The sequence below is a fragment of the Dicentrarchus labrax genome, unplaced genomic scaffold (genome assembly GCF_905237075.1).
Source record: "Dicentrarchus labrax unplaced genomic scaffold, dlabrax2021, whole genome shotgun sequence".
Lineage (NCBI taxonomy): Eukaryota > Metazoa > Chordata > Actinopteri > Moronidae > Dicentrarchus > Dicentrarchus labrax.
Window position 1 is genome coordinate 32,925,951 of NW_026136719.1, and position 27,320 is coordinate 32,953,270.

The 27,320-nt window shown below is 40.3% G+C and overlaps 1 protein-coding gene across 4 annotated transcripts in view; it reads left to right on the forward strand.

Moving 5' to 3' along the window:
- Positions 1-27,320, forward strand: part of LOC127351949 (cell migration-inducing and hyaluronan-binding protein) — a 190,723-nt gene that overhangs the window by 42,295 nt on the left and 121,108 nt on the right. Inside the window, exon 1 of one of the 4 annotated variants that reach the window (XM_051379977.1) lies at positions 3,687-3,838. The exons of the other annotated variants lie outside the window; for them this stretch is intronic. The gene's annotated coding sequence lies outside the window, so the exon portion shown is untranslated. Of the gene's footprint in view, positions 1-3,686; positions 3,839-27,320 lie in introns of those variants that run through there. 4 annotated transcript variants of the gene reach the window in all.

Here is a 27,320-nt window from a genome sequence, read left to right on the forward strand (position 1 = left end):
GTTATGTAAGAGGTATGTTACGTCAGATCAGTTTTATTCCTGTTCCTGTAAGTTAGGGCCAGGTATGTAACATAACTTGATCTTTTTCTTATCCTAACCAAGTAGTTTTTGTGCCTGAACCCAACCAAACTGCAACTGTTTCACATTAACCACGAAAACTTTATATTTTGAAAGTGTTAAATATTTACTGTTGCTAATTAGACAGTGACCTGCCTGTCCAGAATGGGTTTTTGTTTGGCAAATTCTTATTGAACTTTTAAACATTAACATAGTTATTCAGTACACTTGCAGCTGTGGCATTGCTTTATGGCACAAAGACCAACTTAGCATTAGCTTCGGCTATTTGGTTTTTATGAAGCGTAACCATAAGCTCCAGTTTCTGTTCTATAAATAAGACATCCTAATTTAAAAGTCACATTAACACTTCTAGTAATGCATATTATTACAAAACCAACCATGGAACATAAACTTACTCAAGTATTGTTTTTATATATATATATATATATATGGAACGAAGCTTGTGAGCTAGTTCAGGCGGTCAACTCAGGCTGTGCTGTTATACACACATGACATGTGCCTCACTCCAATCTGGCGGTCTATTTAAACTGCACAATTTCCCAGCTCTCCCTCTGCTCTGTCAATGCAGCTGTTGCCCTGCATCTGTATTGCTGCTGCTGCTGCTCTGTAAGCTATTGCTGCCTGCTGCGCTGTAAGCCCCCCCACCACCCCAGCATCCACCTGTAGGCTCCGACTGGGGGTTGAAGGTATTTGCTCATCACTCCCCAATATCTCTATGTAAACATATCTGTGGGGAGTGATGAGGTCGGAGAGCCAAAATCTAAATATGCTATACTGCTGTAATTTCATTGTTCATTTCATTGTGCAGTCTTGTATTGTATAATGATAATAATGCTGCACATATTATATAAACTACAGTGGAGGGCCACTGACCAAGCAGCAGTATTTGAAAAGTCGGGGTGAGAGGGTGTTGGCTGGACAGGTGCTTTTCAGCACATAGATGATTGATGATGAATTGAAATGAAGCATTTGCATACTTACCCATTGCACACACACCATTTTGCTTAAGGCAAGTGAAGACATTATAGAGACAGAGCTTCAGAGTGCCCAGGTATATCAGCTCCACATTATCTTTGTTTGTTGTTGCTGTGAAGAGCAGTGCATCACTCAGAGGATTACCTGTTATGTGCTCACACATTCATCCAGTGCCTATTGTTTGCTGTTGGCAGTGTGCGCTCTGTGAATGGTGGCTGGACCCCAGAATGTGTCCCAGAGGATGCTGAGCTTGTTGCTCCTGGCAGCTAAAACCGTGAATCACCCCCGAAATGTCAGCTGCTCTGTGATGAGGGAAAAACAGAGGATGACTCGCTGGTCTCTCATTACCTTGTGTGCGATGGGTGTGTGTGAGCTTTTACTGTGATTTCTGAGCACCGATGTCATCATAATTTAGACAATTCCTCTTTCTGTTATTTGGGGCAGACAGCATTTTGTATTCTGCTGTGTTAAATGTGTGGTCAGAAACAGTAGATGCACAACCACACACACATTATTCCCCCAGGAAGAAGTTAGTTGTAGCTGCTGTGTTCCTCCTCAGACACATCAGACAGGCCTTGTGAAAGGCTTTTTGTGTCAGAGCTTTGTGCAATCAGAGATACAGCAACCCGACAAGGTATTCACTGCCAGTTTCCCACATTCTTCACAAAACACACCCTGCTCCAGACATAAAGCACAATCACAGCCCTGCTGTCTCTGTTACAAACGCCTTTTAAAATACTGTTTCCTCTATGCTTCTGTACACCACCATCACATACACACTACGCTACATACATTATTCTTCAAGCTTCAAGATAAATATAGGTGCTAATTGCAATGGACATTATGATAACGTGCTGTTTCGAATGGATCTGACAAGTGTTAGCTACAGATAAACACAGACCTGTGTGTAGTTTTCATTGTGGATTGTTATGTGGGATTATGACAGGGGTTGCAGTGTAAATGTCAAGAGGTTTTGACTTCACTTTTGGAGAGCTGTCATGTTGTCCATCTTTATATACGTCGATGATATATACACTTATCTTAGGTGCATGAGTTAACCAAAATCTGAGAACGAATTGTATCTTGTTTGCACATAGCCTTTTAAGTGCTCAATGTAATAAAACATAGCCTCTATATATATTTTCTCTCCATGGCCACTCAAAAACATAGTAATAACCTGCTTTGATAAGCTGCGTGAGGAGATTTTATAGTAGGGGGAGAACGGCAGCCTGTATAGACTGGTAGAATTGGAGGTAGCTGGTAGCCTTGGCGGGAGTGTTACACCCTGCTGCTGCCGATTTAAAATGCAGGTTTGGAAACGCAGTGGCTACCACATGCTGTCTGAAAACCTTTTAGTCTTGTTTATCATAAAGAAGGCGATGTGTGCTGAAACGTTGATTCACCTGATTCACACGTACTAATTGCAATGTCTTGCAGAGTTTTCTTCTAAGGCAGCATGAGGTAGTCTTCACTGCAGGTTTTAATAGACTGTTGAGTACAGTCCTCCCACTTCAACGTGGGACCCAGTCAGTAAATGCCCAGTAGATTCGGATTTTAGCTCTAACCCTTGCTGTGATCTAAATGTGAAGGACAACTTACACATCACCGTCTCACCATCAGCATCTCTGTGCCTGATGTTGCCACAGGTACTGTAAAGGAAAAAGAGCCTGGAATAGTAAATTATGTAAAAAAAAAAGAAGAAAAAAAAGAGGATGGGTACAAATGCTAAATGAAATCAGTGAAAACTTAGCCCATTCTATCTTCATGAAAGTCTAATAAGCAGGGTGGGCTGCATGAATCAATGTAAGCATCACAGAGGGGCTGTGCTGGGAAAAGATGGGCATAGATAGAGTTAATGTGGGAGGAGGGGATTGAACATTCTTGCTCTGTCTCTCTTTAACACACAGCATTTAGAGCTGCCTCACAGTTCGGACCACTAAATCATCCCGTGTCACCTTTTTTTCCTTCGCACCTTATCCTGAGCGGCGGATCGATGTACATGACTCAGTGTTCATTAATCAAAAAAGATTCTGTATTAATTTCTGGGTGGGGATTTGAAGGGCAGGAGAAGGAGCTTATTGTTTGTCCGTCTCGTAAGATAAGCTCAAGTTCCCCCTCGCCTCTCCGTCTGACTTATCTGCTGGTCTTATCTCTGGCAACCGCGTCATGTCACGGACAGAGAAACTGCCTCTCCACAAAAACAACTTTGGTGTTTCACTCAACCACTTTGTCTTGTCCTGTGTAGGTCAGAGTGCTTCAAAGGTAACACCGTGTTGTTTTCTTTGCACTGTAATTAAATACAGCACTGGATGTTAGAGCAACGATTGTTCCATTATTTAGTGTTGACACAGACCTCCGAGAGAGAAACACACAATTATTTTCCAGGCCGAGTGCTGCTCCTTCAACACTTTTTTAACTATATATTCTTCAGCATGTCCCAGCTTGTGAGGACTGAGATTAAGCTCTGAATAACATTATTACGATCACGTTGGAACTCATGTGAGTGCTGTGTGCGCGTCTGCACGGCGGTACGAGTGTCGACAGGTCAGTGATTTGGGGATTAGACTTGTGAAATGACAACAATGCAGTGGAAGGTATTCAGGCCCTGACTGGCAGGGAGGCAGAGCACTGGCATGTGCAGAGATGATGCACATTTACTAGGCCGAGAGCAAAGCTGCACAAGCGTAATTACCGGTTTCGGAGGGGAAATGCTTGTTAGGGAACATCTGGATGCTGCAGGACAGCAGGTGTGTGGTGGACAAGTTTACAGAGCTGCATTATGGAGGTATTTATACTCCCTCTTGAAACCCTTTCTACTGTATTACAGGACTGATAGTCATGTACAGTAATTGCAGAGTGAGACAAAGGAGCTGCCTGGCGGGAGGTGATTCAGGTATCTGTTAAAATCCTGTTCATTTTCTGTATGTGAGAGCACTGACAGGTGGAGCAGTTCTAAGACTTGGATGTACGTGAGACTCTCCAGGTTAAATCATCAGCACAAAAGATGAACAACTGTTAGAAAATGTCTAATTTTTTCAAAGTGAAGGAAAACTACAATTTGTTTTTATTTTTGGAACTTTCTGTGAATTATTTTCATCATCGATTAAACTGCTGATCAGGGGTGGCTGTAGCTCAGGCGGTAGAGCAGGTCGCTCTTCCACCTGAGCCACAGCCACCGCGCAGTGTCCTTAGGGAAAATACTGAACCTCAAACTGCTCCCGATGGCTGGGCCCTCAGTGTATGTGTGAAGTGGTGAGTTTAGTATCATCGTTAACGCTGTCGCTAGCAGTATCACTACTGAGGAACAGGTTAGCACCTTGCATGGCAGCCTCTTCCATCAGTGTGTGAATGTGTGAATGTGACAAGTGTTGTAAAGTACTTTAGGTGGTCGGTAGACCAGAAAAGCGCTGTATAAATACAAGTCCATACATTTACATTTTCTTGCTCATTCTGTTCATATTTTTGTCTATAAAATGTTGAAAAAAGTGGGAAAGAAAGCTGACATTTTGAAATTACTTGTTTTGTCTGGAATAAAAAGCTGCAATTTTTTTGCAGTTTGCTCAAAAAGTAACTCAGATTAATTGTCTAAAGAGTTTCCAATTAACTTTTTGATAATAATTATTAATATCCTAATAATTTCAGCTCAAGTGCTGACCAAGGTAATTGCGTAGATCTGGACAAAAAGTGTGACCACTACAACAAAGCCTGAAGGCTTAAGAAACATGAGCAGTGAGACAATCAGACGACCTGTTTGTCTCTAAAATGTTAGGGTTGGGTTGTAATGGATACATGCAGTATTCAAGATTAAGTAATGAAATTACAAAAAAAGTAACTATAGTCGACCCAAATTACCTTTGAATCTAATTACATTACCTGGTCAAAGATGACTTGATTGCATTTTTGATTGCATCTTTAATAAATGGCCATTTTAAAATTGGGAAACTTTTTCTCTCCTCAATGCTCTATGAACCCATGAGTGCGTCTGATCTGACTTAGGGGGTTACAATATTATCATACCTAATACAACCAAACACATTCTGGGTCAAATTTGGATTAACAGTTGTGGCGCTTTGTTCTCAACTGCAACAGCTCTGACTCACACTTCTGACTGGTTTCTTTTTCTCCATAGCAACTGTGGCTGAGGCTCATGGGTATTGTGGTATTTAGAACCATCCACTATGCCAGCTGGGAGAAAAAAAGCATGCCAGTGCTTGTTGGCTTTCACTTGGCAACCATATACAGGAGCACTCAAATGTGACATTTGACCTCCTGTTAAAGATGTCATTCAAAAAGCTAAATGCTAATATACTCGTATAGCTTCATTTTTGGATCATATAGTACATGCTCATGGGTTCTCACTTTTTTTTTCCACACACACACACACACACACACACACACACACACACACACACACAGTACACTTACAGTTTGGTATCACAGTCTAAGTGGAACTAATGCTGGCCTCTACATTTGTCTGTTCAAGTCCACAGTCATTGTGTGTGTGTGTGTGTGTGTGTGTGTGTGTGTGTGTGTGTGTGTGTGTGTGTGTGTGTGTGTGTGGCTATGCGCTGGCCTGTCCTAGCTTCCAGAGGAGAGGCACCTAAGAATTGCCTCTGAAGGTTTTCTGCTTGGCTGAAAAGCTCTAACCCTGCTGAGCATAGGTGGGGGCACAGAGAGGGAGATAAATAGACACATAGATGTGAGCTCCAGGAAACACTGATGTAATATGTATCAACGCCATCAAATCTGCATTGGAATTCTCTGTTGGTAACATGCTAGAGGAAATGTAGCTAAACACAGAATATTGCTCTAAAAGGAGATATACACCCAGTGAAGTTAACTGACAGGGCAGCATTAATATTTAGGCTTCAGTTCTCCCAAATCACCAAAAAAGCTTTATTTTCCCACACACCCTTGGTGCTATCTAGCCATACAGAGGAATTTATTAGTTTAATTATATATTCTATGTTAATAAGTGTAGTGCTAGTTAATGAAAATTACTTCAGTAACAGTTACTTGTCTCAAAAAGACTTACTTTATCAATTACTGCCCTATAAAAGTAATTGTTATTAGGTAAAGTAACTTTTACGTTACTAAATGTCTGCTCCAGTTCTCCTATTAATGCACACAGCTGTCAGATTGTTTTAGTGATAAATTTATCGGGGACATTAAACATCAGCATGCTAAAGACGGAGACTGCCTTAACAACCTTCTTGTGTATATCCCCCCACTCTTGCACACTATTCTAACTCAAACGTTACAACTTGTAGATTTTATAGTTTTGAATGTGTATGAATGAGTTAGTTTCTGTTCGATGGACTTTGCCATCACTGAGTGAATGTGTGTGAAAGGATGAATGTGCCATGTAGTGTAAAAGCGCTTTGAGTTGTTGGAAGACTAGAAAGTACAGGTCACATTCACACAGCGATGCACAGCATCGGGAGCAATTCAGGGTTCAGTATCTTGCTCAAGGATACTACGACACGTGGCAGGAGGAGCCAAGGATCGAACCGAAAACCTTCCGATTAGGGAACAACCCTTCCGCCTCTGTGCCACAGCCGCCCATCATACAGGGTGAAAATTGGTTTGAACTGTCTACTTTTAAAGATCTAGGTATTTTTCAATGAATATGGGCAGAAGTTGAGACCACTTAACCTCGAGCATACATTAGATACAACCGTGGTTTTGGGATGCAGGTCTTGGGAGGTTGAGATAAGCAGTGAGAATTTTCAGTGCAATTCTCACAGAGTGTTTGCAAACTGACTTGCTGGAGTACTGAGGTGCTGTGGTTACTTGCAGCTGTACAGAGCACTTGTATAAACTCCAGCCTAAGACCACAGACATCCAATTAGAAAATGGCAGCAGGGTAAACAGCGGACAAAGAGGGTTTTTATTCCACGCCGGCCGGGTGATTTTCTGACTTGATGTATGTATGTGTTTGTGCATACATGTACTTGCTTGTCATTATGCGTGTGTTTGCTGGAGCTGTCCCTGGCATAGACAGTGCACATAAATCATGGCGAGCCTTTACCTAATGAGGGAGCCTGTTGAAGTCAGGTTTTCCTTTCCAGCATTTTATGTGGGTCAGTGAGACTGTGGTGTGGAAAGATTGTGCGCACAGACACACACATGCACATGCACTCATGCTTGGATGAACCTGACACCTCTATTCTCTATCTGCTGGTAAGATGGCAGTTTGTGATCCTTGGTAAAATAGCATAGACTTATTCAGGTAAGGCTGTGACTGGCCACAGAGGAGGGCTTATCATACTTGCCAGTGGAATACGTACAGGCTGAAGATGTGTGTGTGTGATTTGTGTCAGCTGAGATACCTGTGTGTTGCTGTCATTGCTGTGGAATCTGACAGCTATCACAGGAAACTCTAGGCTGCCAGGCTCAATCTCGAGCATTTTCACTCCACATTTTCATGCTATAAAAAGACCAGGGATCAGATGCATAAGGTTCTGTGAAGTCGCAAGAAGGCTAAGCTAGTGAGATGGATACACACCCTCTTGCTCAGATTTTTCTGATGGTCCATCCATCCATTGTCTACTGTTTATATGTAATTGCTCCAGCACGTTCTGGGTCTGCCCCGGGGTCTCACTCAGTTCTACCTACCTGAAATGCCTTAAACTCCTGGAGGCATCCAACTCAGATGCCTGGACCCCCTCAACTGGCTCTTTTCCATGAAAAAAAGAAAAAGAAACAACGGTGATACACGATTCGCCCGATGTCTGAGCTCCTCATCCTGTCCCTAAGACCCTGATCAAACAGTCCAGTGTTTATTTCAGTAGCTCTGCAACCTGGACCCACATAACTGCCAGATAATTGATGGATGGAAGTACCAGCAGATTTGTACAGCTTTATGAATCTGATGAAAAGGGCACATATCCATGTTTCTGCCTTTGTATCTATCCAGAGTTGTTTGGTCAAAAAACTTAAACCCAGCCTTCCTGGATTATATGTCATTATCTAAGTGGTATTTGAAACAACATCCCCCAACCAATGCAGCTATTTAAGTTCTTTTAAGACTGGGCTGTATTTGTCCTAAACACCTTGTAATGTTGAGCTAGGGTGAGTTGAACTCATTTTGAGCACTTTTATCCACAATGTATTTCTGTCAGTTATCTAAAGCACCACTGCTCGGATAGGCATATGGGTGTGGACGTGGCAACCATGCCTTTCATCTTGGCGACCCCAAATTTGCGTCTCGTCATAATCCACCAGGTAATATTAAGTTGTGTGATACCAGACAATCTGAGATATCAGCGCCTACCAATCATCTTTGGATTTCTAAATGTAAAGTAGTTGCTGCTAACAAACATATGCCTACTCTTACCTAAAATAATGCTCTCCCCCATTGTCCTCTGTAGTTAAACAAACTGGAGGTATAGCAATCGCTTTGTAACACAGAGATAGATTTTTTTTGTTTCTCTTTTTTCCCGCCAAACCTAGGAGAAAGTCCTCAGTCTCTATTCTAGGTAATTTTTGCTTTTCCAGAATTGTCTGAAATCAACACTGTGTCTGACAATAGGGTTGATACAATTGTGTGCATTCATTCCCATGGTTAGGCATGCAGTAGATGGACATGGATGAACCCTTGAGTTAACGTTTTGCATATCAATCCCTCTGCCAGTAAATGCAAGAAAATAAGAATAACTTGACTCACTGTCCTGGTTATTGCTATTGTTTTTGACATTATGTCTAATGTCTCCTGTTTGCTCTTTTATTGTTTCTATGTTTTGGTTGTACCAGGTGCTATGATGTTTCGTATGATAGTCAGTAAATGTTAGTCTTATTGTTTACTGAAGTGTGCAAGCAGTAATTCAGGTGTTCCTACAGTAGCATACCTGACATTTCATTTAGAGCAATATAATTAGCTCTCATCGTCTTTTTGCAGTCTTTCTGCAGTGTGATTGCCCTCACACCACTGACATTTCACACCAGTACTATATATGTGAAGTGTATTTCTGACCACAATGCCTGCTCCAGGGGCTGATGAAGGCACGGTGCAATCAAAGTTAGCTGGGCTCTGATGTTGTGGTATTTATGTGACATTTACTGGCTAAATGATCACATAAACCCTCCATTTTCTGCACTTTTCTGCCTCCACCACATTGTCTTTCATTGGATTTCCTCTAGTTTTATTGGATTTTCCCTTCAGTTTTCCCCCTCTGTCCTCTCTGTCTTCCCTTTGTGTCAGTCAGCCCTCTCTGCTAACTGCTCATCAATGAACTTGTATTCTCCCAAACTGCAGGAATATAAATATTAGGCATTTAGGTCCACTATATGACAATTTAGGAGGATGTAATGGTTTAACGTAATCCTTTCCACTCTGAAAGGAGGCCGAAGTGGACTAAATTTAAAGCTAGAGTCAACACATTGGTATCATATTAAACTATATGACCTAACAGATCCATTGGCACCCTGTCATGCTACCTTGTCAGGAAGGGAGCTATTGTGACCTCCCAGGATAATCACAACATGATGAGTTTTACAAGTTTTACATATGGGGACAAAACAACAGTGACTATTTTATTCTGCTTTTGTCTAACACAAACCAAAAAACAGATTGTCACCAATTTGACAACACATTCACAGTATAAAGAAATACACCTCAGATGCAGAAAACATACGCAAAACACTGCAAGCTAACACAATGCAAATTTGCAGGACACACTAGAAGCAGTGTGTGATTCTATTAGTATTAGCAGTCTTTGGCTGTACACATGGAATCAGCCCTTTTTCTAATTGCTAGCATATTCTTATAGGTTCCACCAGAAACTGATATCATATTTTAACTTCCATTTTCTTCTATACCACTTGCAGCATGTTTCCTTTGCAGTGCATCAGATAGGTGAATGTCTTTATTAATCCGGTCACTAGTGGGGCTACAAAGAAAATAAACCTGCATCAGAAACAAGTGGATCTTTATCAAAGTTCATTACTTGTTTCATTTTGTGAAATGCAAGAGCACTGATTTCCTTTGCCGCAGGTTTTGTTGTGATTTATGCAGTAACCACAGAAGTTGGAGTAAAGTCTGTTTCCCCAATGCTCTTAAAACACTTCTCGCTTGTTCTCAACAGCGAAACATGTTTTTCATTTTATGTCATTTTCCCATTAACAACACACACAATGCACAATCTGCTTCTGTTGAAATTGCATCCCGTATCATTCCACATAATAAGAAGAGCTGCTGAGTGCCCCAGACTCACCATTACGGTCTCTCCAAACTGCACAGCAAGACAGTTGTTAATGTGAGCGATAAATTGACTTGTTTTTGATGAAACTTGAGTGGAATGCACAGAATCTTTTAGTGTTTAATGTTGTAGTGTTTCATGTTGTTATGTTGATTGTTTGCTCTTACATTGTTTCTGGAATGTGACTAATGTTACTGATGGCTATAGACATTAAAAGCTGAGAAATGCTGAGCTGCCTTTCTCAGTGCAAGTAGCACTTATAGGCAAAAAGGCATGAGCTCTCTTTAGCTTGTTATTACAGCAGCCTGTGATTTAAACCACATTGCCACACATACACATACTCTGTGTGTGTTTGTAACAGAGATGGAGCAGATGTATGTCTGAAAAGGAAAAAAGGAAGTTGATTTCATCTTTGAACAAATAGACTGAAACAAGGTTCATCTTTTGTTTTTCACTCAAGCAACCATCTATGTGAATATAAACAGACTTTGTGTGTGTGTGTGCGTGCGTGCGTGCGTGCGTGCGTGTGTGCGTGCGTTGATCAATGAAGCAATTGAGTACAGCTTTCACACCTTGTTGTCCTTTATATTACAGCCCACAAATGACTAATTATTTAGTGCAAACAGGTATACTATTTGATAATGAGGTTCAGTAGTATTATTACTGGGTAACAAGGCAGGAACAATGGGGTAACAGCGTTAAAACAGAAATGAAATTATTTATATTATCATTTATTTCAATATTATGATATATTTACAAAATTGCAATGTAAAACATTTTTTGACAAATCACAATATGTTTACAAATAGAAAAGGAATTATTATTAACATAGTTTTAATGTTTTAATTTTTTTTACTTTATTGTTTTTGCTAGGAAACAAAATATTTCATATTTATACATACATACATATATTATACAGTACATTACAAACACTACATTGGTAAGAATGAAGCACCTTATAGCTGCAAAACTGATGATTAAATACTGTGCTGTGGAAGGAAGTCATGTGCAATTACAGTGTAGTTACAGGGTATGGAAGATTATTATTGTTATATTATAATAATATTATATATTATTTTTATAGTTTTGTCACACAGTGACACACCTTGTAGTCATGCAGAGATAGACATCTGGCATAACCCTGCTCCTAGGCCATAACAAATACGGAAGAGGACTTTATTATATTATTATATTAACTTAACCTTATATTAACAGAAATCAAACAAAAGCTGAGAATGTGCTGCTGCTGTCGGGGATGCAGCCAAATGAAAGAGATGGAGCAAAGCTGGGACAGGGTTTTTATCCTTTAGGAGCCCCCCCCCCTTAAAAGTCGGTGTCGCAAAAGGATCATCGGCATACCATCACCACCCCACGCAGGTACAAAGACAAAAAAACAAAATGATTCAACAAAATAATATGAAGATACATGACCTTTATGCTGGATTCTTCAACTGTAACCTCCCCCACCCATCCTCAGCAACCCCGGTACCTGAGAAGCAAATTAAGAAGACAGGCGCAGCTAGAACAGGTGAATAAAAGTACAACAGGCCATATCAACTTGGAAGATCACACCAGTGACCAATCAGTGCAGAGGAGCATGAGACAGCGCATCTGCAATGACATTCTCTGTTCCCTTTATATGTCTAATGTGGTTTTGGTGCATATATCCCACCTCAGTATCCAAACAACTGCGCTTAACTGGCGCCATTAGGTAAGCAGGGTTAAGCACCTCATTGGGAGAGAGGGGTGAAAAGCAAGTTAAAATAGGAAATGAAGAAGTGGATATAGGACAGGTGGTGTCAGCAGGTGGGCGGGGGAAATGAGAAGCGTATGTAATCTATCTTTTTTTACAAAGTACTCAAAGTTGCTCAGTTGAAGGAGGAGGGGGATGGAGTTTTTGGGTGTTGGAGAAGGAAGATAGATGTGTGTTAGCTGACAAAGGATATCAGAGCAGACAGCAGAGAAGAAAAAATTTATAAAAAAGCTTATACAACAGAAACACTCTTGTTAGTCGCTCCAGGGCTTATTGAAGCACAGCCAAACATCTCAGAACATTTTCCTTTTACGTGCCACTTCACTGGAGATTTAAGTTGTGTCTGTTCACGTGTCTTTTTTATTCTCTTCATTCTCTACCTGTCTGTCTATAGAGTATGTTGTGGACAGCTGTGAGACAAAAATGTCAGCATGAGCTCTGGGGGCTAAAAAGAAAGCATTTCTCTTTCTTCCTGCTCTCTCACTCTCTCTCTCTCTCTCTCCCCCCTGTCTTTCTCTCTCAACTCCCAACCTTAAGGCACAAGGAAGCCCACACAGCCTGGTTCTGCTTAAGGTTTCTGCCTGTTAAAAGGGAGTATTTACTTGCCAATATCACCAAGTGCTTGCCCATGGTGGGAATTGTTGGGTCTCTCTAAATAATACACTAAACCTGCTCTGTGTGAGTACCCTGCAGTAACTTCTGTAATGATTTTGTGCTGAATTGAAGTCTGGACTGGCAATGCTTTATATTACAGCCCACAAATGACTAATTATTTAGTGGAAACAGGTATACTATTTGATAATGAGGTTCAGTAGTATTATTACTGGGTAAGAAGGCAGGAACAATGGGGTAACAGCGTTAATACAGAAATGAAATTACTTATATTATCATTTATTTAAATATTATGATATATTTACAAAATTGCAATGTAAAACATTTTTTGACAAATCACAATATGTTTACAAATAGAAAAGGAATTATTATTAACATAGTTTTAATGTTTTAATTTTTTTTACTTTATTGTTTTTGCTAGGAAACAAAATATTTCATATTTATACATACATGCATATATTATTATGTTATTAATAATATTATATTATTTTTATAGTTTTGTCACACAGTGACACACCTTTATATGACAGGACTTGTGAAGGGACATACTAAGAATGTGGCTGTATGTACTTTTATTATTTGATATTTACTGGGTCATTTTCTTTAATTGTAATTTTACCCCCTTGTTTCCTGTCCTTCTTCACTTAGTGAGTATTTCCTTGGTACCATCTATGAATATAATCTTTAAGTTGTAATACATTACAAAGATTTTATTATAGATGATATGATTTTTTAAAATCATGGATGCTGCATGTAACCTGGTGAGTGCTTTTTTGTATTGTAATCTGACCCTGTTCTGAATTACTGTAACTCAACTAATATTGAGAAAAAATTATTTACATTCTGTTTCAGTCATTTTCTGACTTATAAAGATGTAAGTATATTTGTTTCATCTGTTTGTAGAGCTTTAGTATTTACTCAGGTTGTTTGCATTTACTAGGTGTTTCTAAATGCGAGTACATGTTGTATATTGTAATGTGTTTTGTGCATTTACTCATATTTTTTAAATAGCTTACTAATTGTTTACTAGTCTGCACACCACATGATATTCACTGGAGGGAGTGTAAACTGATCTTGTCCTCCCCATTGTCATTTGCTCCACATTCACACTCCACTGGGCTCATGAATTCTTGCATCGTGGTCTGTGACTGGTTCTTGCTGCTTTGTGATCTGTCGTTGTTTTGTTATCCTCTAAAACAGGCAATACATCTAAGTGTAGTAGTGAAAAAATCTAGGAAAACCTTTGTCTTGGCATGTTCTTTTAGCTGCGTGTGCCTTACTTTAGTGCTCTAAGGACTCTGGTAGCTTTATAAAGGACCAACACAATCCCAGTGTTGTTGGGGCATTACTCTGTTCTTTCCAGGTTGACAGTCAGTGCTTTGTGACAGCCCCTGACATGACTTTCTAACCGTTTTTGTTTTTGACTCTTACTTTAGCCCTCTGAGTGTGTCTTGTCAGCTGATTGGAGTCATTACTGTGACATCTCTGAGACAGATGTGAAAGTTACAGCAGGGAAATCAATTATCAGGACCTCAGAGACGTGAACTGGTTGTCAACATGAGCTCTGCCTCTGAGGATCCCCGCTGGCCACTGTTTGAACAAGATGTGTGTGTGTGTGTGTGTGTGTGTGTGTGTGTGTGTGTGTGTGTGTGTGTATGCTTTTATGTCTATGTGGGGCCATATATGAGGCTGATATTGTCTGATAAATAAATATCAGGTTAGTGAGTCAGTGCTGATCTAATAATAAATCCCAAGATGCTCACAGAGCACAGCTGCTCGATGATAATTTATACAAATTTTTATTTATTACCCTGACACCCTGAACAGTTGAATCCCTCACTGGCTTCCATTCCCCAAACCCTGCCAGTCATGTCTTTGAATACATGTAACCAGAAGGAATGGCGATCAAGGGATATCTTTGACATTGCTGTAGCAATTATGCTGCCTTTCTAAATCTTAGTAATTGCTAAGATTAGAAAGACAGCATAATGAATGAGTAATATGTTGTCAGTGCTGATAGGAATAACGAGGGAAACAACGAAACAACATGCATATTTTAAAACCTTTATGCCCCATTATTCAGAAATATTCCAATACTCTAGGCAAAAATGATGTTTTTGCTCTAGACTGCATAAATTGGGGATTATAAAGTGGGTGTGTCTGCAAAGGGGGACTCGTGGCTACCCATATAGCCCATTTTCATTCAGATATCTTAAGGTCAGAGGTCAAGCCAGTTTTTCCACTGCCAAAACTAAGCCAATCTTTGCAGCATTATTTAGGGTTTGTTGATGAGCTACATTAGGTAGCTATGACCTGGTTGGGACCAAATAATGTGTTAGGTCATCTAGTTTCATATGATACCAGTATATTCACTCGAGCTTTAAAACGGAGCCCGCTACAGCCTCTGAAAGACAGTGCGGAGTGGAAGAGGTAAGGACAATGGGGTGGCCAATCAGATTTCAGGGGTGGCTGAATTGATGACAGAATGTGGTTTTGTTGTTTGTGCATGATTTTAATTAGATTTTATTTATTTGTCATCTTGAATATATACTGATATATATCTTGTCAAACACTATAACAAAACATACATACAAACAATTCTGTAAATTAGTCTGTAAAGCATATAAACAAATAAAATTAAAAATCATTATCCGTCATTATTATAAGGCTATAGTGCCGCTCTTTTAGACTGCAGCAGTTCCTCATTGAAAAGGGTTGTCCGACAGCATCTTAACATAGGGTACATTTAAACTGACATTGATTTTGGGGTGTCCTGGTGAGTCCTTACTGCAGCAGCCCAGATTCGATTTCAACCTTCTCTCTCTCCCACCATTTCCTGTCTCGCTTCAACTGTCTCTGTCCATTAACGGGAAAAAGCCCAAACACAAAAAAACACATAAAAAAAGTCTCATATGGACTTTTTGAAGTGGTACCACAGCCGTACATTGCTTGGCTTCCCTGCCATACTCTGTGTGCTTTACCAAACCGCAATTTACTGTATAGGCTTTACACTGACTATGAATAATTACCTCATGCAACCCCACTTAAAACTAACCCTTTAAAATGCTGCAGCCGATGTCAGCGTTCCTTTCTCTGTTAGTGTCTGTTCAGGTGGACCACATTCTGTATTGGATTTAACTAACCTCTGGTCCATTTCGGTCAGGTCTGGCTGTGCTCAGGACCCCATCAGAGCAGGTGTCTATTTTAAAAGTGTATCTATGTCAGGTTCGGCATGGTTTACCACAGGTCAGTTTTGGATTGGTTCCAACGTTTTGGACCTACGAAAACCTCTGGTGGGAAAGTGTGAATTTGTGAGTGTGAAATGTGTGGTGTTGTATTCTGACAGACAGAATAAATCCCCTAAATCAATGTTAGAATCAATCACCTTCCTTGAGAAAATAGACTTTTTGATACTCCTTCTATCATTTTGGGGTTAGCAGATAGCACTAAGAAACACTTCTACTCATTCAAAGTGTCTCCATGTAAAGAGCTGTCTTTGTCCCTTTGAGCCGGTGGCCCTTATTGTCTCCTAACAGACATGCATGCAGGAAGAGGTGGCATTTAAACGGTCATGACTAGCCATTCTTTCAGCTCTGCACACTGGCTGCAGGATATTTCTCTTTCATTACACTGACTGAATCACTTAATGAGGGTTCACAGGAGGACGGAGATGCAGAAGGAGAATGGCTAATGCTTTAAAAGAGAGAGGTGAGGTATGTCTCCTGTCGGTCTCTGTTCCTCACCTGTTCTCCTGTGATGGCTTCATTGCCTGTGATTAAGGGATCATTTGAGAGTGATGAACCCAAGCTATCTTCTTTCACCCTTATTGTCTCTCCTCACCTTCCCTTGCTCTCTCACCTCTCTCCTGGGGTTCAGAGAAGAATGTCTGACAGGTTGCGTCTGGTGAGCTGCAGATAGCCCGCCAGTCCTGACACCTTTACTATGCATGGGAGACTCTCTGCAAAGCTCTCCTCTTCCCTGCTATGTGTGAATTCACTGACATTAGTATATCACTGCTGGTGCCAGCTATAATTATTTATCTGCACGGAGTAGCTACATATCCCAAGTAGCTTAAAGTTTTTTGATTCAACCTTTCACGTTAAAGCTGGCTGTCTGGATCAAATGTTTGTACTGTGGAAATTTTCAAACACTACTGTCCTATCAATCCAGTTTCTAATACTGTTTTATTATATGTATTAGTATACTCCTGCCAGTCTTTTTAGAGTGCTTACCATCCATTTGTGCTTTTTAGAAGAGAAAGAAAGGTTCTGATCAAGTGTTAACCTATCATGACTTCTCACATTGGTTTGTGGAGTACTGTTTTGAAGCCTCGACTTCGGCATTATGGCCGTCGCCATGTTTTGCCATGACTTTTGGACATAGCGGAGGTGACGTACTGCGAGTTGAGCTACTCTGATTGGCTGCACAGTTTCAACTCATTCCTAGAAGGAAACAAATTGTTCAAATCCCACAGACCACAATATGGAGTATGAACTGGTAGCTGGAGAGGTGCCCGTTTCACCTCCTGTGCACTGCCGAGGTGCCCTTGAGCAAGGCAACCTAACCCCAAGAAACTGCTCATGGGCGCCACTAACGTGGCAGCCCATCACTCCACCATCTCTCTCCCTGTTGCATATCCTCAAGTGCATGGAGTGTGTATTTCAGCCTGTGTGTGTGTGTGTGTGTGTGTGTGTGTGTGTGTGTGTGTGTGTGTGTGTAAGAATAAAAAAGAGTGAAAAGAAGAATTTCTCCAATAGGGGATTAATAAATTATATATCTTCAATATCTTCATCTTCGTTATGGTCTATTTTACTAAATGGGGCCATCATTTACCTGTATTCTGCCATTATTTCTTTAGATTATGTGTATCTTTACTGTATGTATAGATAATCCTGATAGTTCTCGTTAACTAGCTGATGGTGCCAGAGGGAGAGTCAGGGGATCGCCAAAGTCATTATGATACATTCTCTGAGAACCATGAATGTTTCCACCCAATTTTGTGCTAATCCATATTGTCACTGGACAAGAGAAAACTTGAACCTGCCAGTGAATCTACAGGAAAAGTCAAGAGATCACTGAACATTTTAGTTTGGTAAAGTGGTGGACCAACTGACTGACAGTGCTATCCATAACACAGCGGCGTGCCTAAAAACACAGGAACTGTCAGGAATCATCGGACCCAGTGCCAACAGAAGCACTCTAAAAACGCCCATCTGACATTTCAGATTGAAATTACAAACCAATTGCTCCTCAAACTTGCTCTTCACTCTGTTGTTTGACACTGCTATCGATGGAAATTGCTGTTAAAATACCATCCTCTCCCCCTTAACTCCAACTAGTGCTCTTTCTTCAGAACCCCAGTCTGAGTGGTAAAAGCCTTTGATGGACAGAGAACGGGAAGCAGCGCAGCAAGCGACAAACGTGCTGACCTTCAAACTGCTTTAAGACAGCAGGCTGTTACTTTTGTAATCCTTCCTCAGTGGACTTCACCAGCACTTTAGCACCCATTTGTGTATGTCTGTGTGGGTGACGGGGCGAGAGACAGAACAAGAGAAAAACACAACACAGGCACTAGAGAGACAGAGACATTTGTTCCTGTCTTTTCCTTCTCTGTTTCACTCCTTTTAAACAATCTGTAGCACTATTGTAGATAAATGAATGAGTGACTTTTTAAAGATATTTCAAAATTATATTATAATAATACCTGTTGGTGGCTATATGAATAATCCATTGTCATCTCAGACTAAACAAAAATGATGGTGGATCTGGTTACATGTCTTTCATAACTATATTAAACAGGTATCTATTTACCCTTATGGCATTTTCTGACATAAATCATATTAAACAGGAAATAAAAGAGTGAGTGACCTAAGTTTGCCTTATGCTCTCACATAATGTGATACTGATGGATAAATCATACTAACAGAGCCTTTGGAGAGTTTTAAACTGCAATAATTTGTCAACATTCTCATAATAACAGGCTTTTCAGAATAGTCATGTCAAGGTAATATTTTTTTCACTAATAATGGGGCAATCTTTGCAATTACAGGGTATTATTAGCAGTAATGATAAAATAAAAAAGTAGGTACTTTAAAGAAAATAATTTAAATGTTTTTGCCCTAGTGTTACCATATTATAGAAAGTTATAACCCCTGTAATTACAATGGTATTAGCCAGGTGTCAAAACAGTGTCAGTTTTTTCCACAGTATTTAATCTACCAATAATTTTCTTGTTTAATTGCTTAATCATATCTGTCTGTAACATGTCAATGGTTGCAACTGTTGCTGGTTTAACTCCAGCCAGAAACATTAACCAGTCCCTCCAGGTTTTCCTAGCCTTTTTTTGGGATTGTTGATTAAATGCCTTAAATGCCTGATTTCACAGCATTGTCTCTTAAACAAATGCGATGCATGTTGAATGTTTTTAGTGAAAATTGCAAAAAAGATGTTGTTGTATCATTTTATTTTATTATTTTTAATTGTATAATTACTTGGTCTAGTGACAGGATCAATGTCAGACATTTGTTTTGCACATGTCTGCATGGTCTGCATTGTCACAACTAGAAACGAGCAAGTGAGTTTGATGATGTATGGCTCAGCATTTTGTGTGGGAACTACAGTGATTGGTCAAATTTGCGGAAAAGTTGTGATGATTGGACAAAATTGCAAGATTGCGCAGAATTCACAAAGATTGTTTGAATTTACGTTCATTGTTGCGACATCGGAACTTCCTGGAGGGACTGTGTAATTCATGTCATAACCATCTCTACCTGTTTCTTATCTACCTCTCCACCTATCACTATCCAATAAGGAAGAAAATAACCCCCGCCCCCAAAAATACCTTTGTTTTAAAATCTTTACTTTTATTTTTCACTAATGTGCCAATTGGATCAAAAAACTGCATCATTTTGTTCTAAATTGTGTATGTAAAACAGCAAAGAAAAGTGACGGCTGCCTAAGTCTCATTTCTCCTCCTCTAGAATCTCATTACTGCCTATTAAAGAGCTTTTGCTATTTAATTAGGGATGTCCCACCACTGAAGGAGTATGAATGCGTCAAAAAAGGCCATAAGTCATCAAATGTTTCAGATAATCATAGAATAAAGCATCTCTCTATGGATCTATCCTCCTACCTGTCATGTCTACTACATATACACTTACAGATACAAGAGTGTTTTTGTCTTAACATGTGGTACTAAGGATTAGTGAATGTGTGTGTGTGTGTGTGTGTGTGTATGGAAGCGTAGCACGTGTGCTCAGCAGGGTTCAGAACATGTTTATTTTTTTGCAGCCTTCTCACATTTCTTCCCTCGTCCTCCCAGGGGGTTGTCAGTCTCTCACGCTGTTTATGAATCGACTTTAGACCCCTGGTGTCTTCTGCGTAACACAATACCAAACGTACCCAACCAAACAGCTCCGGAATGACCACGAGACATGTTTTCATGTGCCGGAGGCAATTTGTTGGCATGACGGGATTGGAAAACATTACAAACACGCTTATCTTGCTTTATTTCTGCTGTGAAGAAATTATCCCTGGCAGTGGGTTCATGTGACTGTACTAACCGTGACAAATCAAGGTACATGTGTAGAGTTATGTAAGACTTTCAAGTCGTTGGTTTTGCATGATAGACCGGAGGGCCTTCAAAGAGGCATGGCCAAGTTAAGACAACAATCCTGAGGTTCAGAGTCCTGCTGTTGGATGCTGCTTTCAGTTTTTATGCTGAGCTAAGAGAAACGCATCCTGGACTTCTCTTTGTACTGGATGCACAAAGATGACACATATATAGATATATAGAAGACGGAAAACAACAATTAGTTGTGAAGTGTGTAGGAGAATCTTCGTTGGCCGTGAAAAACGGCCAGTGTTTGGTTTTTCCATTCTGGGCCACTGCAGAAACATGGTGGTTCAACATGGCGGACTCCATGGAAGGCAACCTGCGGCGTCAGTAGTAAAAATGGGTAATTCTAAGATATTAAAAACTACTCCTACAACTATTCCTATATTCAGGGGATTATACACTAATGAGAACATACCTAAATATTATATACAGTTTCTGCCAATAAATCCTCCTTAATGTTACACACTGGACCTTTAACTAAGCCCTTGACACAAAAATTACACCAGTTCTTCTCAATTATAACTGAAACCAGAGCACACAAACATTATCCCATTCTTTTGTGATAATCAGATTTACTCTTGCAATGATTGTAGTATCTCTGATTTCCATCACAGGTAAATGTCCATAAACACTCCTATAAAAAATGCTTCTTATAACTTCAATCAATACTTGGCTTTAGGTTTTCCGTATTTTAGTTAATTTATGCTAATGTCCCATTTAGGAATATGTACCATGTGAGCACAATATCAACCGATATGAAAAGGGGGTAATACTTTTTGAAACACGGCCCTCCTACAAAATTAGATGTTAATGCAGTACCAACCTCTGTAATAATGTCCTTTAGTTCTTCAAATTCTACTAAACTAATTTGTCATTAATCAAATACCAAAACCTGACATGCAGTGAACCTGGGGATTTTGGAGGCCTCAGGGTTTTGCAATCCAGCTCTACATTTAGGTCATAGGATACGTAGCAGTGCTAAGTCAAAGGCAACTAAACTTGCTGTACTTGTACATTTTGGCTCTCATTTTCTCTTGAAACATATTCAAGACGTCCACAAGTCCAGTTGTTTTTGTTTCTGCCTTTTGTTCAGTATCATTAGAAATCCAGTGATGATTGGCTTTATATCCAGTGGGTTACCGGAACAGCTAATACAGCATGACTTGTCACAATGCCAGTTCACCAAAATGTAAAGCAATGCAACATTATATTTCCTGTTTACGTCATCTAAAGCATTATGGTAGCCCAATCCCCCAAAAAATGAGTGACAAAATATATAAAAGAATATATCACATACCAAGGTAGTTAAAGGACATATTGACTGATTGCCAACAAGCCTTCATTCCACCACTGCAGGACTCTGTTTGATACCATCTAAAGGGAAATTTTAGAGTTAACAACCTAGATTGTATTGTCATAGATTGTCATAGCTTTGGCTAGTATTCCTCTAAGCCCATTTTTGGTTTAGCCTGGGGCCGGCAGAATTAGGAGTTTCACAACAGCTCTCGCAAACCTAGCAGTGTCATTATGTACCTAGTGGTTGGGGTAGGGGTTAGGTCTGTCATTTTTCCAAGTCACATTCTAACAAATTTTGAAATATTTGCAATTTGTTCAAATGAATAAGAAAAAATTACATATAGTACGACAGTATGACATTACTCAGGAAAACATAATGTCAAGACTACCATAGGATAAGACATTCACTCTTACCACACCAATGGTCAACATACGTATATTACGTATAAATCTTGCTTTTTTATCAGTGATAGCACTTTTACAAGCTTCTAGCAAGCAGCCTGATGAAGCTGAGGGTGCCGAATAGTAGCAGTCCAACGAGATTGCACAGCTAACATTGCTCCACTCGTCTGTGGTGTCTCGGCTCTGCTGCCTCACTTAGGTGACAAGCTAATGTTAGCAAGTGAGTATGCAGATATCAGGACGGCTTTGCTCATTAGTGTTTAATTTAATAATTTCAAATAAAAAGTGACAGCCCTAGTTGGGATGCAATAGCATTTCACCAAATTAAATCACTCATTGACTCTGATTTGAGATACAAGAGGTGCTGTTCATTATCTGAGTTGTAAAACACCAGAAGGCCCCAAAATATAAAAAGTACAAGCCCTATAGTACAGGTCCTACTCCAGCAGAAGTGACAGTGTCAGAATCAGGAGCTTACATGTGTTTTTACAAAGAGAACAACAGTAAACCATAAGCTCTTATAATGGTTCTGGAGTCTGCTGCAGGCACTTTCTTTATTAAAAACCATAAAAGATTCTGTTCATCATCATTTCCACTCCTGCCACTGGTTGGACTGAGATCTACTGTATTTACTGCATGCAAGCAGTTATTTTAGGGTGTAACTCAAAAGAAAGGAGTTGAAAAACTAGTTGTTCACTGTGTAATACCATGCAACTATAAAACACTGGTGATAATGTACAGAAGGAGTCGCTGAGGAACAGCTGTAGATTTCCAGATATTTTACGAGTTCAAGTTAAACATCTGGTTCAGAGCTGTGATGTGTTGTGCCCTGTAGACTGACACGTGGCAGTGGATTTCAGTCTCCAGTATGCCACTGATATGTGTCCACATTTCTGTGTGTGTGTGTGTGTGTGTGTGTGTTGGTAAAGGCCGCCACCTTCCAAATGAATAATAATGACCATAAATGCTTTCCTCACTTCTGTGTTGATTTATCAGTTTGCAGCCCAGCCCGCCGTCTTGCTCCAATAAAACTCTCGCACATCTGATGCTCACACACACACACACACACACACACACAGAGAGAGGGAGAGAGAGGAATGCTAAATGGAAGGATAATTGTTGTACCACGCCATGGAGAGATTGCAGTGATTTAATGTAATGCTGAATGGATAAAAGTCTCTTTCTAAAGATCCTTCTCACACCACTGTCATTCCTGTCTCGATTGTTCAGATTTACTGTCCCTGTGACAGACAGGTAGCTTCTCCTGCCTCCGAACATCTGCACTGTGTGTTTGAACATGTGTGTGTATCTCAGACACACGCACACACAGACGGGAGCTGACAGTATCTGTGGTGTTTTCTCAGATCTACATGGCTGTAGAGGTAACGGCATGCTGGTTTTATGGGTGGTGTTTTCTATAAAAATCCTCTCCTCGCTGCCACCTGTCTCAGCCCCGCGGCTGCTATCTGCCTGCCTTTGAGGCAGCAGGGCTCTTTAATCCTTCACACACACACAGAGGGGAAGTACCTACTGTACAGTGGCTCACACATGGATACACACAGTGCATGCAAGCCAACATACAGTCTAGCCCCAGTCTGTCCCTTTCATGTGATCAGCAGTTTTAGATTTGACACTTTTGCCTTTGTGATCACATTCCAATCTCAGAATAATAATCCTTCTATCCTTTATCCTGCTGCTGTAAAAAACAAATCCATCCAATGTAAAAGCAGAGTTATGCACAAGGTTTTTCTCATTCCTTGACCAAACAAAAATGGCAATTAGAGAGAGATTGTGTGTGTGTGTGTGTGTGTGTGTGTGTGTGTGTGTGTGTGTGTGTGTGTGTGTGTGTGTCTGAGTGTGTGCGTGTGCGTGTGCTATTTGTAATTATTTACATGGCTGGCAGACTGTAGCTTTGATTTTGCACAGCACTGCAGACAACCTTCAGTTTTCAGGTATATTTTCATGAAATGTGGAGCTCTTCAGATATTTTTCATTTAACGCCTGTGACAGTAAGAATCCTGCAAAGGAAAGAAAATATATGCGTAAGGTGGTTAAGACATCATCTGCTGCATGTGGGTTTATTACCCACAGCGAAAGAGTGATTGTGACATCCCTGATGTATTGTATACGTCATGCTGGGAGGTAAATCTCCACACACTTTTATTTACCGCTCAGAGAGAGCTGGCAGCAGGAGCGGATCTAGAATTTTTTGGAGTGGGCTGCATTTAGGGACTTGGACTGTAGGCTATCTAAAATCCTGTGTATGACCCTGGTCTTAGGGAAGACCCTGTCAAAATGTCAAAATATATTTCTTAGGCCTATATTTTCAGTGTCAAAGTTAATTCTTGATCACTGGAACAGTGTTTTGACAAATGAGTCAGCGGACAGACAAAAAGATCAAGTAGGCCATTCACATCCAACACCAAAGCCCATCCCTGAACACCACTCTCGGGTCATGTGATGACAACTGAGCCATCTCAGTGACAGCTGAGCAAACCTGTGACATATGATTGAAAGCTAAAAAGTCTTGAGTTAAGATTATGTTGTTTAACTTTATATTTTATGTTATGGTGTATATCCCTAAATACAGTTGTGTTTAATATTACCTTAAAGTAAGCAGAAATCCTGCATTGGATTTATTTGTATAGCATATATATAGTCTGATGGTTGCACTGTACTGAATAGGAACTTGAATAGAGCACATTTACAATTTAGAGGGTGGCAGGTTGGGGAAGGTGACGTTAGGGTCAAAAGGGGCTCAACGGCTAATATTTTTCAGGCTTAAAAACATTTCTGCTTTCTGTGATAACACACCTATCACTGTTCCCTCTCCCAGAACCTGATAGGTAGTGCTGTTTGTACATGTTGCCATCACTCATTCCATAAAAGCAATAGCAACAGGAGGCCGAGGCCCTGTGAAGTCTGTTTCTTTAGGGCACACATTTTAATACAGAGAAACTGCCTTCCTGTAACTCTGTACTGCTTTAAACAGGTTGCTCTAATTGTTATAGCTCCCATAGTGAACTTTTGTAGTGAAGGCTGGCTCTGTTTAATGACATCCAGCAGCGCTCTGTTGTTCTTAACAACCGACTGAAGCTCATCAGATTAAAGCCCGGCATCACCCTGTGTTTAAAGCTAGTGATGGTCGTCTAATTTAAGCCATTACACGCTAATACACTCCTCTGAGGACTAAATGAGATTAAATTATTACGCTTCCAAGAATCGCTCCCTACATGGGCATTAAAGCTAGAGTCTAAGAAGGTACTATTTGCAGTTTTGTATTTATGGATTCCTGGGACAGTGTTTTTCAACAGGGACCCCTTGAGAGATCAGAAAATTGCTAACAAAATGATCTAAAATTTCTAATTTGAATTACTAATCCCCTGACTTTTTTTTTTTCGTGTGTATTATTGTGAAATATAATTCATAATAATATATTACATCAAAATCTTATTGTCACTGCCCATCTTTCTAATTGCCTGCCAGTTAAAATCTTTTATTACATAAACGGTCAGTGTTGACCTGATAACGGTCTGTGCTGGCCACAAAGCTGTTTGCTCCTGAAATTTAGTTAGCTTGCTTGTTAGCATCTAGCTAGCTAGTGCTAACCATTAACATATAAAAGACGGATGTCGCGTCCCCACTTCCTCTCTCTGTACAAAAATTAAGCCTAAATGTCGCTGCCATCTTTCGCCATTTTGAGTTAGAGTCTGTGCAGTAGTGATCGGGGTTGATGCTGCAGGATCAAAGTCCTGCCCAACCTACTCAATTGCGAACAGGGATCAGCTGTCAGTAATATAAAATCCCCTTTTCAGAACTTTAAATAACTAATTAAAACCAAACTTAGAAAAATGATCACTTGAACACCCATCAGCATGATAAGAACTACGTAAAATGATTTAACATGTACTTTTTAGTTTGGCCCATCTGCTAAAATGGAGACAGTGGACATTATGACCTATACTGCAGTCAGCCACCAGGGGGCAATAGAGATGTTTTGGCTTCAATTTTGGAGAGCTGTCATGTTCTTGGACACATTATTGAATCCAATGTGATGATTTGAAGTTTTAAAATACAAATGTAATAATAAATAACATTAATAAGAGTAAGGAAATATATTTAGAAGTTGCTTTGTTTTTTACATTTGCCCCGGCCATAAGCTAATGCTATTTAGGGGGCCTTGGCATAGCAAAGTTTGGGCACCCTGTCCTAAGGGATTAATATTGTAACTGTATCACTGTAAATTGCTAGCATGTCAGCATGTGCAAATGTGTTTGGCTTCATGGACTTGTGCCCCTGTCCTGTCAAGAAGCTCTGATGTGACGGTGCAGCTTATGGACAGCAGCTCGGCTGTGGTTGTGTAGGTAGGCTTCAGGATGTGTTATACATTATGGATATGTGATGTGCCAGGGCAGCCACATTACAGGTTTAAAGATCAACAAACCTGTCAGGCAGATGAGATTTAGCCAGATTAATAGAAGAGAGGTGAGTGTTCCATCTTCTGCTCCTGACAGGCCAGCTCCACGAAGCAACCATTTCATACCCCACCTTCACCCATTGGACTTGCTAATATAGTGTGGTTTGGCATTGCTTGCTGTTTAAATGAGTGTGTGTGTGTGTGTGTGTGTGTGTGTGTGTGTGTGTGTGTGTGTGTGTGTTTTTTTTAAACAGCCTTTCTCTCATCTGACTTTCAAATGTTGGACCATTTGGCAAGGCCCCCACAGAACCACAGCACATTGAGATGCGGTGATCTTATTAAAAACCATCCACAATGTTTCCAGGAAAGTTATCAGAGCAGTTCCCCCTCGTGTCAGGAGTCATTTATCAAGAAATTGAGATTTGTTAGCTCTTTAGTCGCGCTTCTCATCAGGCATGTAAGAGAGAGTTTTGTTTCTCTGCATGCAGGCCGTGGGAGGAATTAAATAAATAAGCAGTGGGTTTTTAACATTTTTTTTGGTTTAGACCAGCAACACCTCCACAAGGATCAGCAGCTATTCCCTCTCTTCCTTCCACACCCCCTCCTCAACTCTCCAGTCTGCCCACCTCCACACACCCACTCTCAGACACACTAAAGCACATTTTTGAAGTTGTGTTGCACCCTTCCGAGGCAGTGATTGGCCGTGAGAAGGCAGTGACTGGCCGTGAGAAGGCAGTGATTGGCCGTGATTGGCTGTGAGAAGGCAGGTTGGAGTGGCTGCTGCATCTCCTGGTTAGTTCAGGGCCAGGGCTATAAGCAAGGAATGTTTATCTGTTTGATTAGTGTAGTAGATGGTGTGTTTGGACACATCAATGCAACATACGGAGGCACCACAGATGCATTTTTTCATTTTAAAAATGGCTGTGCCATTTCAATAATTGAAATGGTCTATATGGTGCTTCATTAAAT